General features: G+C 46.6%; 1 protein-coding gene across 5 annotated transcripts in view; it reads right to left on the reverse strand.

Annotated features, from left to right (window-relative positions):
* The window catches only part of SIAH1 (siah E3 ubiquitin protein ligase 1), an 87,789-nt gene that overhangs the window by 17,779 nt on the left and 52,428 nt on the right, over positions 1-17,582 (reverse strand). For 3 of the 5 annotated variants that reach the window (XM_019012300.4, XM_063700187.1, XM_063700186.1), the window contains 3 exons: positions 15,601-15,681; positions 14,487-14,622; positions 8,777-8,991 (listed from right to left, as the gene is read on the reverse strand). The gene's annotated coding sequence lies outside the window, so the exon portion shown is untranslated. Of the gene's footprint in view, positions 1-6,487; positions 6,594-6,915; positions 7,116-8,776; positions 8,992-14,486; positions 14,623-15,600; positions 15,682-17,582 lie in introns of those variants that run through there. The other 2 variants (XM_031002552.3, XM_019012299.4) reach the window with 2 other exon arrangements.

The following is a 17,582-nucleotide window of genomic DNA, read 5'->3' on the forward strand; positions in this document are numbered from 1 at the left end:
CCATTGCACTCCAGCCTGGGCAACAAGAGTGAAACTTTGTCTCAAAGCAACAACAACAACAACAACAACAACAAAAGAATGAAAGAGTACAAAGTCTACTGTTCCATTCATATAAGGCACAAAATTAGGCAAAATAAATCTATAGTGTAAAAAGTCAAGAGGTGGTTTCCTGTGAAGGGGGTGGCTCCTTGTTTCTTTGATCTGGGAGGTGGTTACAATAGCCCTCCCTTTGTGAAAATGTCAAGCTGTACACATGATTTGAGCACTTCTTCCATATGTATTTAGGCTAAATGTCAACAAAATAGTTTACATTTAGAAGATAAAAGTCCTAATATTGCTCTAGGTATTCTCCTAGAATCTCCTTGAACAACAGCCAGATGCTAATATCAGCTAACACTTCACAGCATCTCTCCTCTCTTTCCCTCTGCACAGTTCTTCAACCTGTCTCTCTACTACCCATTTGCTCCAGCAACACTCCTCAGGTCCTAGAGCAGTCCAAATTCATCCCTACTTCATGGGGCCTTTATCTGGCTGCATCTTCCATCTAAGATGTACTCCTTCCCCCTTCAAAGGGCTAGCTCCTTATCCTTGGACACCAGGTCTCCCTTCCACCCCACTGGTCTCTTCAGCACTTTGACTCCTTTACAATACACTTCACAATTTGTAATTCTGTTTCTTTCTTTCCTCACTAGAAGGTAAGTGGTAATATTTAGAGAAGTATTACTCTCTGTATACTTGCTGTGTTAGGCAATGTGCTTTTAGATGCAAAGTAGGCAGTGTGTCCCTGCTCTCATGGAACTTAAAGTCACAAACACAACTAATAAGTGATAGAGCCAAGAGACACATCCAGATCTGACTCTTAAGGGCTTGTCCTCTTAGCCACTTAATTATACTGACACCCTAGCATTAGGACATAGGGGCTGGGGGGGCGAGGGGAAGGCAGGGAACAGCAATATACTTAATAACTGTTCATGTACTAATAGAACAAAGGCTTAGAGAGGTTCAGTAATCTACCCAAAGTAGCACAAACAGACATTTCAGAGGCTAAATACAATCATGACCAAAGGCACAGAGATGCTAAAGCAGTGTTCAAGGAACAAAAGAACCCAGTTGGCCTAGGTAGGGCAAAGGGGAAACACAGGCAATAAGGCTAGAGAAGTTTGTAAGAAACACTATGCCTTGGTAAAAACAAAACACAACGAAAAGGCTAGAAGAGTTTAATAAGGACAGTGTGGAGTCAGTCACTCAATAACTTTTTACTGAGCACCACCTATGTTCCAGAAAGAGTCCTAAACTCTTGAGACACAAGGATGACCAAGTCGTCATAGAGATTACAGTCTATCTGGGGAGGCATACAACTAAAGAAAAATTATAATTCAGGAGGATATGTTACAGTGGGACCAAGCAGAGTGCTATGGGAACACAGAGATGACATCCAATTCAATGTGCAGAGTTCACAAAGAGCTTCTCAGCTAGTGATGTCCAGGCTGAGATAATAGAGCTTAATAGGATGAGAGGGGCTTGCAAGTAAAGTCCAAAATGGCAGGGGAGTAACAAGAGAGGCCAGCTCAGGAGAGGCTATGTACTTACGAACCATATCAAGAACTTAGAACTTTACACTGAAAGCCTTTTAAGTCAGGTTCACCTATTAGAAAGCTCACTTAAACTGCAGTAGGAAAACTGACTGTAAGGCTGGAGACCAAAAGGAGACCTCTTAAAGGTAGAAGGAAATGAATGTAAATGTGAAGAAGAGAGGCAATGCCAGCTTTGAGATAGAGAACAGAAAAAGTATCTGCAAAAGACATATCTAAAAAAGAACTGTTATCCAAAATATGCAAACCTGGCCGAACACGGTGGCTCACGCCTGTAATCCCAGCACTTTGGGAGGCTAAGGCAGGCAGACCACTTGAGGCCAGGAGTTCACCAGGCTGGCCAACACGGCGAAACCCCGTCTCTACTAAAAATACAAAAATTAGCCAAGCACGGTGGCTCGTTCCTCTAATCTCAGCTACTCAGGAGCTACTCAGCAGGCTGAGCACAAGAACAACTGCTTGAGCCTGGGAGGCGGAGGTTGCAGTTAGCTGAGATGGCACCACCGCACTCCAGTCTGGACAAGAGTAAGACTCTGTCTCCAAAAAAACAAACAAACAAACAAACAAAAAACAAAAACTCACCAATAACAAAACAACCCAACCTAAAAAAAAAGAGTCAAAAAGACCTTAACTAACTCCCCACCAAAGAGATATACGGATAACAACTAGCATATGAAATGATGCTCCACATCACATGTTATCACGGAAATGCAAATTTAAAACAGTAAGATACCACTACAGGCCAGGCGCAGTGGCTCACGCCTGTAATCCCACCACTTTGAGAGGCCGAGGTGGGCGAATCACTTGAGGTCAGGAGTTCGAGACTGACCTGGCCAGCATGGCAAAACCCCATCTCTACTAAAAGTAAAAAGAAAAATTAGCCGGGCGTGGTGGTGTACGCCTCTAATCCCAGCTACTCGGGAGGCTGAGGCAGGAGAAATCACTTGAACCTGGGATGTGGAGGTTGCAATGAGCCGAGATCACACCATTGCACTCCAGCCTGGGCGACAGAGTGAGACTCCGTCTCAAAAAAAAAAAAAAAAAAAAAAAAAAAAGAACGGCTAAAATCCAGAACAGTGGTAGCTCCAAATCCGGCCAAGGATACAGAGCAACAGGAACCCTCATTCATTGCTTGTAGGAATGCAAAATGGTACAGCCAATCTGGAAGACAGTTTGGCAATTTCTTACAAAACTAAAGATACTCTTCACTTTGGGAGGCTAAGACAGGCAGATCACCTGAGGTCAGGAGATCAAGACCAGCCTGGCCGACATATTGAAACCCTGCCTCTACTAAAAATCCAAAAATTAGCTGGGCGTCATGGCAGGTGCCTGTAATCCAAGCTACTCAGGAGACTGAGGCACGAGAATCACTTGAACCCAGGAGGTGGAAGTTGCAGTGAGCTGAGATTGTGCCACTGTACTCCACCCCAGGGCACAGAGTGAGACTCTGTCTCAAAAAAACAGCAGCAAAACAACTAAACATACGCTTACTATCTGATCCAGCAATCACATTCCTTGGTATTTACCCAAAGGAGTTACAAAGTCATGGCCACACAAAAACCTGCAAATGGACGTTTACAGCAGCTTTATTCAGAATTGCCAAGACTTGGAAGCCAACCAAGACATCCTTCAGTAGGTGAATGGATAAACCAACCGTGGTACATCTAGACAACAGATTATTATGCAGCCCTAAAGAAATGAATTACCAAGCCATAAAGACATGGAGGAAACCTAAATGCATATTACTAAGTGAAAGAAGCCAATGTGAAAAGGCTACATATTTTAAAAGCCCAGCTACACGTATGACATTCTGGAAAAGGCAAAACTATGGAGACAATAAAAGAAAGAAGATAAGTGGTTGGGGGTGTGGGGACAAATAGGTGGAGGTCAGAGGATTTCTAGGGTGGTGAAAGCATTCATGTATGTCATTATGTATTTGTCTAAACCCATAAAATGTACGCCACTATAATCTTTGGGTAATAATGGTGTGTCAATGCAGGTTCCTCAATTGTAACAAACGTACCACTTTGGCGGGGAATGTTGATAATGGAGGAGGTTACACGTGTGGGGGCAGGGGCTACACGCGAAATCTCTTGTCTCTTCTACTCAATTTGCTATGAACCTAATGCTGCTCTAAAAAATAAAGTCAATTAAAAAAATCTGCATAAGGGGATATATGGGTCTACATCTCAGCAAGCAAAAAGATTGGAGGCCAGGCACAGCAGCTCACACCTGTAATCTCAGCACTTTGGGAGTCCGAGGTGGGCAGATTACTTGAGCCCAGGAGTTTGTGACCGGCCTAGGCAAGATGGCGAGACCTGACCTGGTCTCTACAAAATAACTTTTTAAAAAATTAGCCCAGTGTGATGGCACATGCTCCTAGTCCCAGCCACTTATGAGGCTAAGGTGGGGGGATCCTTTGAGCCCAGGAGTTGGAGGCCACAATAAGCTATGACATCACCACTGCACTCCAGCCTGGGCAACAGAGCAAGACTCTATCTCAAAAAAAATAAAAATAAAAATAAAGATCTGAATGTCATTAGAATACGCACAGTAGTAGGTGAGTAAACAAATACCTACTGAGCACTAGGTACTGAGGATATATATTAAAAACACAATTCTTGCCCTTATGCAGCAGATATTCTAGTAACTATAGCCATGGGAACTAAATCATTTAAAGTGCATTAGAAATCCTGCTATTTTGAAGAATACTATTAAGGATACTTATTGTAAAAACGAAAATTTCCTTTTTTGGGAGGGGGATGGAAGGTTCTGGGGATTTCATATAGATTTTGTTGAAAGAGAGGGCTGTACAAAAAATATCTAGATTTTAACATTTCACAAGGCGAATATGGAAATTCCACAAAATTCTGTAATAAATCTCTTTAAACAAACAACCTCCAATCTTTAAAAATTTTGTAAATCAACTGCTTAAAAATACAATTTAAGCAGTCACCTAAAACTCTGTAAATTACTAAACTTTGTTACCCTAGTTATGTAAGATCTGTTTTCAAAACACCATACTCACTGAAAATCCTATTTGTTATGCTATGTCATTACTGACATAGCTAGATAATTCCTTCATAACTCCAATTTAACCTAATTATGCTTTTTAATTACAGATATTAAGAAAGAATATTTCTCTACAGCAATTTCGTAAGAACTTCCCGAAGCTTAGAGGGAATAGATATTTAACAGATGTAAAATGCATTAACATTGTTTCTGAATTTGTACTTTGTGGAATACATATCCTGAAAAGTTATCAGTTTCACATCTATTATACGTATTTCAGTTTAAAATATTAAATGTTAGTAAATTATGTTGGAAAGATGCCAATAACGAAAAAACACTGTTTGGCATAAACTTTGGGGAACAAATTCTGGATATAATCGCAACTAACCATCCAACATTACAGAAATCTGTATCTTTATTTAAATTTTCAGAATGAAACACTACACAACCAATTTGTGTAATCTACTTTGAGTCTCAAGATCTACCAGTCTAAAGTCCTCCTAACAACAAATTAAAATCCTCTCCACCATAATTTGAGCCAATAACTCCCAGATAAAATTACCAGACCATTACATTTGCCACCACACTACATTCTGCTCTTCAGTAACTTCTAAAAGTGATGGTAACACCATAGATACACACTCAAGTATTCACTGTCCCACTTTTCTAAGTTGGTTAACTCAAGTCCTTGAAAGTGAACTGATCAATAAATCTAAACTAGCTAAAAGAAGACCTCATTTTAATCAATTTGATTTTTTTTAATCACAAAGATATAGCCATTCAAATCCCCGGCCACAGCAATTTCCAAAATGCCACCATCTCAGAAAGTCTGTTAATTTATCATACAAATCTCCTTGTCCTTTTTAACAACAAAATGCATTGAAAGAAAAAACCCAGCACTAAAGATCTGTGACCTGATTTCACAAATTCTGGTCTATACACTTTCATCATACCAACACATCATGCCAAGAAAACCTCGTAAGTTTAGCTATTAAACAACAGTCTTAACAGCAAGCATTTGTTGAGAACTTAGTATGGGCCTGCCACCGCTTTCAGTCCACCTATTGTCATCTCATCAATTCTCAACAGGGCTTGAGGTAGATACTGTCGTTACACTCATTTTGCAGATAAGGAAAGCGAAGCACAGAGAAGTTAAGTATCTGCCCAAGGTCACAAACCGGTGGAGCAGGATTTGACCCAAAGCAGACAGTCGGACTTCACAGCCCGTGCTCTCAACATCCAACTGCTGAAGAGTTAACAATTTACCCTTGACAGCCGCTATAAGCAAAGGTAAATGCTCAACTGCTAGGAAGGGACAGTCAGAATACCGTCCCATATCCAGTATCCAGGGTCTCTCTGTTTGTTCATGGCCTCTATGACTTTGGCAAAAGAGGTACACACAATCTGATTTTCCGAACACCCAAGCTGGACTTTTCTGAATGTCCGAGCAAACAAATTATGTATCTTTCCAGGAACGGGCAGACAGCGAAAACGAACCTACGCATCGGAGTGGCCCAGGTTATTCACTTTAAGTTATAAATTTGGGAGAGTTAAGAAAGGACCCCAAACTACCCGGCAAATGAACCCTAGGAAATGCCAGGTTTATAATAAGCTAGAGCTTCCCCGGCACGCCGTTCACGCGCTCTCCTCTCTAACGACATAAACAAGGGAGGAGGCTGCATTCTTCCCACTGCACAATGAAGACTCCGGCCGAAGCGGCAGGAAGAGCGCAGCCCCGTCCCGGACGGCTCCAGCCGGGGGTCGGGGGCAGAGAGCGGAGGCCGAGGCCCGCCGAGCGGCGCGGTGCGGCCCGGGCCTCCGGGCGCCGCGGGGAGGAGGGGGAGGGAGGGCAGGGCCCCGGCAGCTGCCCGCACTCAGCTGACCTCCGCCATGTTGGCCGCACACCCCGGGACCCTCCACAACAAAGGCCGGCACGAGGGCGCAGGGCGCGCCGGGCGCCACCCCCGGCCGGGCCCGCCTCCCGGGCGCGCAGGGGCCGGGCCGCCGCCGAGGCCCTTCCCCCGCCCTCGGCCCGGCCGCGCGGGGCCGACCCCCGCCGCCACCCCGCCGGGCCCGGGGCTCCAGGGGCGGGAGCGAGCCGGCTTGCGAAGGCTGAGGGCAGGGGAGGGGCGGGGGGCGGCGCTCGACCGGGCGGCCCGGCTCCGGCCGAGACAAAGGCGCCGCCGCGCCGACTACTGCCCGCACCCCGGCCGGGCCGCCCTTCCCGCCCTCCGCCATTACCGGGCCTGGGCGCCCGCCTGTCGGAGAGCCCCTCGCCGCCGGCTCCTCCCTCAGGCCGGGCCCCACTTACCTGTGGGCGGAGAGCGCGCCTCGGACCCCGGTCCTGGCACCAACGCGCTCCGTCGCCAACCCCCGCCACCGCGGGCAGCGCCACCGCCTCTTCCCGGCGCCGAGACCGACGGGACACCCTGGGCCTCCGCCGCCTCTCGAGAGCGCGCCCCGCAACGGCCGCCCCGGCTCCCCCCTGGCCGCCGCCGCCGCCGCCGTTTCGCGCGTCCTCGAGCCCGCCGCGCGCCCCCGCTAAATACCACACACTGCGGCGGCGGCCATGAGGAGGCGCGGCCCCGCGCGCTGGGAGCCGGGCTGGGGGGGGGAGGGGGGCGGGGCTTTCGCGGGCGCGCAGGCGCACAGGCGTTGGCGCGGCCGGCGGCGGCCTCCGCGGGCGTAGCTGTGCGGGTCTCCGAAGGCGGCAGTAGGTGCGGGGGCTACTCGGCTACCGTTGCTGCGCCCGTGCACCGCGCGTTCAACAGATCCTAGCACGTGGCGCTCTGGCCCGCGAGAAGCTAGCGCTTGCCCGTCGGCTCAGGGCGGCTCCTCCCGTGGCGCTTTGTTCCGAGGCCGCGTGACCCCCCCGGCTCCGGCCGGAGGGGTCGCCCAGCGGGATGCGAGCCCCAGGCTGGCCGCCGCCGCGGCCTTGTGCCCTCCCCCTTGTTTTGTCTGCTGATTTAGCCCAGCGCCTTCACGGATCCTTCCCAACTCCACTCAGTCCCAAAGAAAAAGCGGCTGCCCTGCCCGCCGACCGGGACCCCACCCCTAAAGAGAGTCCCAGCCTCTCCCGAGGTTGAGCCGCTCCTCAGCAACAGCGGGACGAACTTCAAAAGCTTGTTTCAGCTGAAAAGTGGGTAATGGGGAAGCACGCCTTTTCCTGTGTCCATGCTCATCTGGAAAGTCCCTAATTAGGGACTCTGCATTCCACTTCTTGAAATAATAAAAGGAAAACATCACTTGCAATTTGATGGGTGCTATGAGCAGAAGCAAGCATCTGAGACATTTACAAGCCCTAACTGGAATTCCATGTAAGATCTATTAAAATGGTATTCCGGCCGGACACGGTGGCTCACGCCTGTAATCCCAACACTTAGGGAGGCCGAGGCCGATGGATTACCTGAGGTCAGGAGTTCGAGAGTAGCCTGGCCAACATGGTGAAACCCTATCTCTACTAAAAATACAAAAATTAGCCGGGCGTGGTGGTGCACGCCTGTAGTCCCAGCTACTCCGAGGCTGAGGCAGGAGAATCGCTTGAACCCGGGAGGCAGAGGTTGCAGTGAGGCAGAGATCAGGCCATTGCACTCCAGCCTGGACAACAGAGCGAGACTCTGTCTCAAAAAAATAAAAATAGAAATAGAAAAATCCCATACTGGGCACGTATGTACAAATTCCCAGTGTATGATAAAGTTTATATGTGCAAAACACTAGTTTACAGTATTCCTAATTACATGATTTAAACTGCAATTTTACTTTCACATTTTTGGGGAGAAGTTATAGCTCCTCAATACACGGGAAGGTCAATAGAGTTCGGTTCACTTCAGTTTAGAGGTAAATTTTCCATTTTTACAGACTATGTGCTGGGCATAGCCATGTGGCCTTGACCTGGTTGTGAAGGGCAGAGGAGTTCTGTCCTGGGCGAGGAGCAGCTCTGGGGTGAGATGTGTTTCTCGCCCCCAGAACCCCTGGGCCGCTATGCAAGCAGTGAAATGGATACAGACTAAGAGAGAACTTGCCAACGTGGCGATTAAAGTTCTAAACACCCGGCTTTGCCAAAGTCAAGATTTTGTCCTCCTTATCCCGCATCCCTTCCTCTACCCAACAGCATTTGTCCATCTGAAAATAACAGTCTGTCTCTGGCCCACTGCTGACAGTCGAGGACTTACCTTATAAACTAGTGGATTCTCTTAAACTGCAGGGGTGCCCAGGACACAGTGTCCCCTGATGATGCCGCACACCAGTCTTGAAGTGCTGGATCGTTGACGTCAGGCACCCAGAAGCAACTTCTGCCTCTGGAATTCTCAAACGTGCTTTTCTTGGCTTAGTTTGTGCCTGCTCTCCTCTAGAAGAGTCCAAATTACTTCTTACTTTCCCCACTTCCCTTTTATACAAAACAAATTTAATCGGGTTAATTCCATCTCTGAGAATTCCTACCTAGATTTGGGCGGGGCTCAATCTGATTTGGTTAATTCTGGGTGGTAGCTATGGGTGGGACATAAACATCACCATTATAAATTTAATTTACTCCCCCTCTCAAAAAAATGTACCTTCCATTTGAAAGAAAATAGCTCCACTGTGGGGGTAACTAAGCACCTTTTCTGAACAGGGAGTTGACTCTGCTTCCTTGACAGCTTATCCATAGAAAAGCATTTTGTAAACTGTAAAGCCTATCCAAATAATCCTCCAATTGATGGGATTTCAGTAACGGTGACAAATATTTTCAGGCCACATCTGGATAGGGAGCCTTCCTGGTCCCCTCAAATCACATCAAATGGTAATTCCATCTATTGCAATGGAACATAACGCTCTGGTCCTGCATCTGGCCCGTAGTTAAGGTACCAGTGATGTAAATTACTTTCCTCTTATGAATAAAACAGGCACTGGCCAGGCACGGTGGCTCACACCTGTAATCCCAGCACTTTGGGAGGCCAAGGCAAGAGGATCGCTTGAGGCCCAGAAGTTCCAGACCAACCTAAGAACATAGCAAGACCCTGTCCCTATAAAAACTTTAAAAATTAGCCCGGCAGGGTGGTGTGCGCCTGTAATCTCATCTAATAAGGAGGCCAAAATGAGAGGATTGCTTGAACCTGGGAATTTGAGGCCATAGTGAGCCATGATTGTGCCCCTGCACTCCCATCTGGGTGACAGAGGGACACTCCATCTCTAAAAACATAAAAATAAATGAATAAATAAAACAGGCACTGATGAGAGTATCTTTATTTGGGGGTTTTGCTATGAATTTATATTAAATTGATATTTATTTATTTATTTATTTTGCAATCTCGGCTCACCGCAACCTCCATCTCCTGGGTTCAAGCGATTCTTGTGCCTCAGCCTCTCACATAATGCTGTCAAAGTTGGCTAAACTAGTTAAGACTGAACAGATGATTTCCAAGTGTCTTCATGTCAATATAGTTATTTTACAATAGACCAGTTCACAAGACCAAACCCATCTATTGAATCACCGATGGGCTGTGTTTGTTTCCAGGCAATCATAGATGTCTCTTGCCCAGGAAACTATAGCTATCTCCTCTTACATTAAACCACTGATACCCATTTGTCATTCAGCTTAGGTGGATAGGTCTGGAAACATATTAGCATTCGCTTCCAAGCCTGGCTCTGCTGGTAGCGAAACACAGAATCTTTTTCAGCCTGGAAACTGGAAGGCAGTTCCTCCCTCCCAAATAGACTCCTATAAGCTTTGCAAAGGAAAGCAGGTCCCCAACTTGTCAGACATGCCTAGAGCAGTGCAGAAACAATGTTTTCTTTATCAGACACACCTGTTGCCAGTCACTGTCTGAGGTTGGTGAATGTGTTAAACAGCATCCCAAACAAATTTTCCTGGACATGGTGGAGAAGTTAGAGATACAACATGAGCATCCAAGAATGAAACTGGAAGTAGCTGAAGGAAGTTCCCAAAAGCCCAAGTGGTTGGGAAATGAGTTCGCCCATAACTGTAGTTTTCCTTCAATATAATCAAGTTTCTTTAGGAAAAAGGTTACATGCTAGGCATCACGTTTTTCAAGAAGTTAGAGCCGGGCACGGTGGCTCACACCTGTAATCCCAGCACTTTAGGAGGCCAATGCCTGCAGATCACCTGAGGTCAGGAGTTGGAGACCAGCCTGGCCAACATGGTGAAACTTCGTCTCTACTAAAACTACAAAAATTAGCCAGGTGTGGTGGTGGATGCCTGTAATTTCAGCTACTCGGGAGGCTGAGGCAGGACAATCACTTGAACCCAGGAGGTGGAGGTTGCAGTGAGCAGAGATCACACCACTGCACTCCAGCCTGGGCAACAGAGCAAGACCCTTGTATCAAAAAAAAATTAGAAAATCATTGAGGTTTTTATGTAGCTGGTGGAAGTAGGTGATACTGACAATTAGTTTAAGTAATTGTTGTTCTTGAGTTCATTGGAATGCAGTGATAACTGTCCAGTGCATTAGGTACAACCCCTGCCTCATGCCCAACCCACAGATGCTCATTTCCATGGATCCAAATCTTTTCTTTACACTTGTCAGAATTTAGCCTTTTTCTTTTTTTTTTCCCAAGACGGAGTCTTACTCTGTCACCCAGGTTGGAGTGCACTGGTGAGATCTTGGTCACTGCAACCTCTGCCTCCCAGGCTCAAGCAATCCTCCCACCTCAGCCTCCTGAGTAGCTGGAAACACAGGTGCGTGCCACTGTGCCCAGCTAATTTTTTTGTATTTTTGGTGGAGACAGGGTTTCACCATGTTGCCCAGGCTGGTCTCAAACTCCTGAGCTCAAGCCATCTGCCCATCTCTGCCTCCCCAAGTGCTGGGATTATAGGCATGAACTACCATGCGCGGCCTTAGCCTTTTTAAAAAATTTAAGTATTTGTTGAACTGCTATGACATGGCAATAAGTAGAATAAACCCCTGGAGGGCAGGGTGCATGTCTGTATTTCCATCTATGCCTAGCACAGTGGCTGACACATAAAGGGCCCTCAACATTTTTGTTGAGCAAATGAAGAAATATTAAACAAGGACCATGCCCTTAACTATCACCATCTATGGAATCTGTTTCCAGTTTCTCTTTTACATCCTTTCATTCATTGTTAGTAGATATTTGACTTTCTTTCCAAATTATCTTCGAGAAACTAGCATTTAGAAACATTTAGCATTCAAGAAATGCTTAACACACGCACAAGTTTATGGGTTACTTAATTTTTTTTTTTTTTTTTTGAGACGGAGTCTCGCTCTGTCACCTAGGCTGGAGTGCAGTGGCGTGATCTCGGCTCACTGCAAGCTCCGCCTCCCGGGTTCACGCCATTCTCCTGCCTCAGTCTCCCGAGGAGCTGGGACTACAAGCGCCCGCCACCACACCTGGCTAATTTTTTGTATTTTTAGTACAGACAGGGTTTCACTGTGTTAGCCAGGATGGTCTCGATCTCTTGACCTCGTGATCTGCCCGCCTCTGCCTCCCAAAGTGCTGGGATTACAGGCGTGAGCCACCGTGCCAGGCGGGTTACTTAATTTAATACTAACAAATATATGAAGTGAGCACTGCTTTCCCATTTTACAGATGAGGAAATGGAAACTCAGAAAGGATAAAGAACTTTCCCATGGCACGTACTAATAAGTGGAGGTGTGGAAGTTAACATCCAGGTCCGTCTGGCCCCAGAGCCTTTGCTCCTTCCTCATTCATCGTGTCTTACAGCTGAGGAGAAACATGATCTGTGATTCATATTCATCCAGGAGGGCTTACACATGAATCTGCAGGGCCCTCAAGTCCTTTATGAGAATTTGTCAATTCAGGGTTTTCATTTTAATGAATTTTAGAAGGATGAATTAAAGTATATTTTACATTATCTAAACAACTACCTGCAATTCACTATGTTAATGAAAAAATGGCCAGGTGCGGTGGCTCATGCCTGTAATCCCAGCACTTTGGGAGGCTGAGGCAGGTGGATCACCTGAGGTGGAGTTCGAGACCAGCCTGGCCAACATGGCGAAAACCCATCTCTACTAAAAATACAAAAATTAGCCAGGTGTGGTGGTGGCAGGCATCTGTAATCCCAGCTACTTGGGAGGCTGAGGCAGGAGAATCGCTTGAATCCAGGGGGAGGAGGTTGCAGTGAGCCGAGATCGTGCCACTTTACTCCAGCCTGGGCGAAAGAGCGAAACTCCGTCTCAAAAAACACACGCACACAAAAGTTATAACACTTAGGGTACAGTGGTGACCGCTAGACGCATTAAAGCTGCAATGGTTAGAGGGGTTATTTCTGGCAAAAAGTACTAGGAAAGGGGAACTAGGTGGAGTTGGGGTAGAGAAAAGGGAGAAATTTTTTTTTTTTTTTTTTTTTTTTTTGAGACAGGGTCTTGCCCCATAGCCCAGGCTGGAGTGCGGTGGTGCGATCAGAGCTCACTGCTGCATCGACCTCCTGGGCTCAAGCGATCCTCCTGCCTCAGCTTTCAAAATAGCCACTACACCCAGGTAATTTTTGCATTTTTTGTAGAGACGGGGTTTCGCCATATTGCCCAGGCTGGTCTCAAACTCCTAGGCTCAAGCAATCCACCCACCTAGGCCTCCCTAAATGCTGGGATTACAGGCATGAGCCACCGCGGCCAGTCTAAAGTCTATGTGATATTTGAATGAGAAAGCAGGCTCAAGGCTGGGCAAGGTGGCTCACGCCTGTAACAGGACTTTGGGAGGCCTAGGTGGGCGGATCACTTGAGGTCAGGAGAAACCCTGTCTCTACTAAAAATACAACAATAACAAAAAAAAAAATTAGCTGGGCGTGGTGGCACACTTCTGTAGTCTCAGCTACTTGGAAGGCTGAGGCAGGAGAATCGCTTGAACCTGGGAGGTGGAGAGGTTGCTGACCTGAGATTGCACCACTGCACTCCAGACTGGTTGACAAAGCAAGACTTGGTCTTAAAAAGAAAAAAAAAATGCCTGGCTGGGCACGGTGGCTCATGCCTGTAATCCCAGCACTTTGGGAGACGGAGGTGGGCGGATCACCTGAGGTCGAGAGTTTGAGACCAGCCTGACAAACATGGAGAAACCCCACCTCTACTAAAACTACAAAATTAGCCAGGCATGGTGGTGCATGCCTGTAATCCCAGCTACCTGGGAGGCTGAGACAGGAGAATTGCTTGTACCTGGGAGGTGGAGGTTTCAGTGAGCCAAGATCGTGCCACTGCACTCCAGCCTGGGCAACAAGAGGGAGACTCCATCTCAAAAAAAAAAAAAAAAAAAAGTCTACAACCTAATCCCCAGAACCTGTGAATAAATTACTTTATGTGGCAAAAAGGACTTAGCATATGTGATTGAGTTAAGGATTTTGAGATGAAGACATTATCCTGGACTATCCCATGGGCCAAGAGATAGAAGACGTGATAACAAGAGGTCTGAGCCAGGCTCAGTGGCTCACACCTGTAATCCCTTTGGAGGCCAAGGCAGGAGAAGCACTTGAGCCCAGGAGTTTGAGACCAGCCTGGGCAACATAGCAAGACTCTATTTCAACAAACAACAACAACAAAAGCAGAGGTCAGAGAGACCCAGAAAGGGGCCATGAGCCATGGAATGCAGGAGGCCTCTAGAAAACTGAAAAGGCAAGGAAACAGATTCTTTCCCTGGAGTATCCACATGGGGTCAGCCCGGCCGACACCTTGATGTTAGCCCCGTAAGGCTAATTTTAGACTTCTGACCTCTGGAACTGTAATATAATACATCTATGTTGTGGTAACCCACTAAGTTTGCAGTAATTTGTTAAAGCAGCGATAGGAAACTAGTACAGACACAAAACAAAGTGTAAATCCTCAGTCAATGTAGAGTGAAAGAGAGATGAGGGGCAGCTGCGGACAGCACCCTTCCAAATGTCACCGAATATCTGCAAACAAAGCCAAAATATACCTGGGTAAATCAACAAAGTGGAGGCAGAAATCTGTCTGGATTGTTTGGTAAGTTGTATTAAGACAGAAGAGGCCATGGAAACTCACTGAACTTGGTATTTACATGTATACAATCTCAGTCTTTTCATCCGTTGATCCTATTGAAAGAAAACAAATACCTGTCTGCTAGTTTTAGTGAAACTGTCCCTACACAGTTAAGCAACTGATTCTTAATAACTGTCTCTACTGATTGTGGTAATCAATAAGAAACAGTTTCTCCCAGTTCATTCATTTCTTTTTTTTTTTTTGAGATGGAGTCTCACTCTGTTGCCCAGGCTGGAGTGCAGTGGCCCGATCTTGGCTCACTGCAACCTTGGCCTCCCAGGTTCTAGTGATTCTTCTGCCTCAGCTTCCTGAGTAGCTGGGACTACAGGCACCCATCGCCACACCCAGCTAATTTTTGTGTCTTTAGTAGAGACAGCGTTTCGCCATGGTGGCCAGGCCAGTCTCCAACTCCTGACCTCAGGTGATCCACCTGCCTTGGCCTCCCAAAGTGTTGGGATTACAGGCGTGAGCCACTGCCCCCAGCCTTTCTTTTTTTTTATTTAGAAACAAAGTCTCACTCTGTTGCTCAGGCTGGACTCAAACTCAGTGGCTCAAGTGATACTCCTGCCTCAGCCTCCCTAAATGCTGGGATTATAGGCATGAGCCACCACACCCAGCCTCCAGTTCATTTCTTAATCAAGAGACATCCTGATTAACCCAACTGACTTTCCAGCATGTGTACTGTATATCTGTATTCATAGACACATTTCTCTTTTCTTCCTCTTAATAAAAATGTAGCTCTCAAAGATATCCTGAAAATAGTGCTCAGGCTTGCAACATTACAGCTTTAATGAGCCAAGAACTCTATTTTTTCCCTATTACACAGAACAATAATTCTCAACAGCTTAAATTTTCAAAGCACTTCACAGGCATTTAATTAATCCTCTCCATTGCCAGAGAGAAGGAAACTGATATTCATAGCATCTCATCCTGACATCCTTTAATTTGGCAAGACTTCTGCTGGCTTTGAAAAACAGTGTCTGAACCACTGAGGTTATTTGGGCCACCGTTGCTTAATCGGGTCTTCTTACCTAATGAAACCTGGTCATCAAAGCAGTTTAAATTGCCATCTCATCAGCGCTCTACACGGGGCAGGGGGAGCTGCTTTGAGCCTGGAAGAGAAATGACAGTGATTCCCTCAGAGAAATGACAAAGCTCATCTGTGCAAAGCCTGTGAGATGAAGCTTGTGATTAAGGCCTATTGCCAATTGCATCAGAGCCTGATTCACTCGGTGTAACTGGGGCACGATGTGTATCGTGAGGCCCTTCTCAGAACCCTGCTCTCCTGAGGCCCGGAGAGAATCAGCAGTTGAATTTCACTGTGTTCTTTGCTGAGCCTCTCCTGTGTGTGGGAAGCTCTAAGAAGCCCTACTTTTCTCTCTTTTCAGACCTGCTTCCTGCGGAAGGCATAACTAAGACAGACTAGTCATGCCACCTCAATCACCAAACAGGATTCTCCTCCAGCTGTGCCCCAGAGGCACAGCCTTTCCCTTCACTGCCTCCCAACACCCCCATCCAGACCTACTCCATTTGTTTTTTATTTTGGTGGGGAGTGGGGGGCAATACTTCATTCCGTTAACTAGAACGAGTAACGCACCAGACCCATTCCATTTACTGCAATTTCAACTAGCCAATCTCTTCCCACTTCATTATGTCAGTTACACAGTGGCCGGAGTGACGTCATACCCTGTGTTCAATTCCAAGAAACAACCTCGAGAGATGCTTCCTGAGTGCTTGCTATATGCCAGGCACTGAGGGATCCTGAGTGAAGGCCCCACACCTCAAGAAGCTTGGTTTGAAGGAAGATAAATAGCAAAAAATAACTAGAATATAAGTACAATGATGGAGGCACAAACAAGCTATTACTGAGAGAACAGGGCACAAGGAGAAGGGAGAGAGAAGGGAAAATACCATTTATGAGGGGTAGGGAAGAATCATTGAATATTTTCTTTTTCTTTTTTTTTTTTTTTTTTTGAGACAAGCTCTTGCTCTGTCGCCCAGGCTGGAGTGCAATGGCATAATCTTAGCCCACTGCAACCTCCGCCTTCCGGGTTCAAGTGCTTCTCGTGCCTCAGCTTCCCAAGTAGCTGGGATTACAGGCATGTGCCGTGACTCCTGGCCAATTTTTGTATTTTTTATAGAGATGGGGGTTTCGCTATGTTGGCCAGGCTGGTCTCGAACTCCTGACCTCAAGTGATCTGCCTGCATCGGTCTCCCAAAGTGCTGGGATTACAGGCACGAGCCACCATGCCTGGCCGTAGAATTTTTAAGAGGTGGCATTTGATATGGCCCTTCGAGGATGTGCTTTTGTTTCTTTTTATTATTTTTCAAATTTTAAATTCTTTTTTTGAGACAGGGTCTTGCTCTGACATCTAGGCTGGAGTGCAGTGGCACTGTCTCAGCCCATTGTAACCTCTGCCTCCCGGGCTCAAGAGACTCTCTCACCTCAGCCCCCGAGCAGCTGAGATTACAGGCGTGCGCCACCACGCATGGCTAATTTTTCTGTTTTTGGTGGAGACAGGGTTTTGCCATGTTACCCAGGCTGGTCTAGAACTCCTGACCTCAAGCAATCCTCTTGCCTCAGCCTCCCAAAGTGCTGGATTACAGGAATGAGCCACTGTGCCCAGCCAGGATATGCTTTTAATGAGCACAATGGGAGGGTGTATTCTAGACAGAGGAACTAGGCAACGTGCAGGGTCTGTGTTTGGGGAAATGGAAGCCCGCTTTCACTGGGGCCTGGAGGAGACACAGCTGGACAGCTAGGTTGAACCAGACTGTAGGGTTTTATGCACAGTAAACATTTATGACTGCATTGCCCAACTTGGTTATTGTTGAGCCACTGTTAGACTATTCTATTGGCCCACAAATCATTTGTACTCTCCTTTACTTCATATTATTCTTAGCTATTGTTCTGTTTAAATTAAAAGAACACTCTATAGAGCCCGGCCTTACATGTTTAAATGGTTGGAAAAAATCAAAAGAAGAATATTTCATGACACATGAAAATTATGGA

This window comes from Gorilla gorilla, chromosome 18 (assembly GCF_029281585.2).
Source record: "Gorilla gorilla gorilla isolate KB3781 chromosome 18, NHGRI_mGorGor1-v2.1_pri, whole genome shotgun sequence".
NCBI lineage: Eukaryota > Metazoa > Chordata > Mammalia > Primates > Hominidae > Gorilla > Gorilla gorilla.